A 1,429-nucleotide genomic window follows, 5' to 3' on the forward strand; every position below is an offset into this window, starting at 1 on the left:
CATCTTCAGCAGAGGCTTGTTGTGTTTTCATTGCTTCTAAATTTACGCTCTATTGCACCCATGTGTAGATATGTTCTAGTGCCCTCATATGTCAAAATGGTTTTATATAAAAAGCAGTAGCACAAGAGGGGCCTGCATTAGGGGCCAGTGGGGAACTTCACCTCACTGTTTCATGTCTTTGTTGTTTAGTTTTCTTTTAGCAGATTTGTTTCGGTTGTGCTTTAAGTTTGTTTCCACTCGGTCTTTCTCGTTGCACGTGGTGCTTTTCGACTACAGAAGAACAAGGGACATATGATTCATGCACGTGGTGCTTTTCTCTTGCTGAGGGCACTCCGGTGTTGGAGCACGTTTTGCAAGAGCGCCAGGAGAGTCTCGTAAGCGGACTGGATCTCCACCTCCATCCCATTGCATAGCGAATTAAACAGGAAGTGAATACTCTCATCTCCTCGGTGGGGCTCCTCAAAAGGTCCCATGAACGCTCTCTCGGGGTGCATAGCATCCCAAAGCAAGAAAATTGAACCCCACCAGCAACATACACCATTGTAGCAAAATCCTGCAGAGAAATCCCGATTCTCCGCAACCCACCAAAGAGCATATCGTCATGGGCAGTTTTTGAATATGAGGTTGGGAGGGGGGTGCGCCAGGCCTCTGAGGCAGTGCAATACAGAGGCGACGCGCGCAGCCCCCGGTCAGCAAGCTGCCGGGAGGGGGCTGCCCCCGTGAGAAAAATTAGGTTAATATCATGTGGCCCGATGGACCACGTATCAGATATTAAACTGATAAGAACAGATACTACACTTGATCTTAGCCAAAAGGCCGAGAAAGGTATGAGCAACCCAGCGTGCCCTCTCTGTGCTTTATACCTGCTTCGCTTCACGCTTTGCCCTGTGGGGTCGATTGATTTTCATGCGCTAAAAGCACTTGCCCTTTAATTAAGCCCATCCATCCACTACATCAATTTCTAACCGGCTCAAGCCTAAGGCTACATCAATTTCCCCCAACACTACGGTTTCTTGACAGCTCTCTCCTCTTCTCGTTCAGTTTCCAACATTCTGCCGAATTACTCTCTCGAGATGCCCTAACTAGGCCGAGCTCCTAGGATTATATTGCCCTAGGCCTCTTTTGCGTGCTTATATGTTTATGTTATTCTTATGGTAATGCTTTGCTAGCTGAGGATGACTGCTAAGTCTTTCATCAAGATTTGATGTTTGTTACCAAAACTTGCTTAGATGAATTATGAGCGACGCACTAATTCATAGTGAACTATGCCCGTCGTGTCTTATGGTTGGATTTTCTTTTATCATCCATGCTCTTTATGCTAGGATGGTTTTGGCGGTTTGTGGTGGGAGCAAATTTATCGCAATATTGTTTTGATGAGATGATGATAGGACAAATGCTAGCATCAATGAGTATCTTTCTCTTAGGTGAA

At 46.0% G+C, this 1,429-nt stretch overlaps 1 non-coding gene across 1 annotated transcript; it reads right to left on the minus strand.

The window, feature by feature from the left end:
* Nucleotides 1–630: 630 nt before the first annotated feature.
* Nucleotides 631–829, minus strand: LOC147440295 (U2 spliceosomal RNA). The gene has a single exon (XR_015184399.1). It is a non-coding gene; the product is annotated as a U2 spliceosomal RNA (small nuclear RNA).
* Nucleotides 830–1,429: the final 600 nt, after the last annotated feature.

The sequence above is a fragment of the Adiantum capillus-veneris genome, chromosome 15, assembly GCF_014529385.1.
Source record: "Adiantum capillus-veneris isolate H3 chromosome 15, ASM1452938v2, whole genome shotgun sequence".
NCBI classification, from domain to species: Eukaryota; Viridiplantae; Streptophyta; class Polypodiopsida; order Polypodiales; family Pteridaceae; genus Adiantum; species Adiantum capillus-veneris.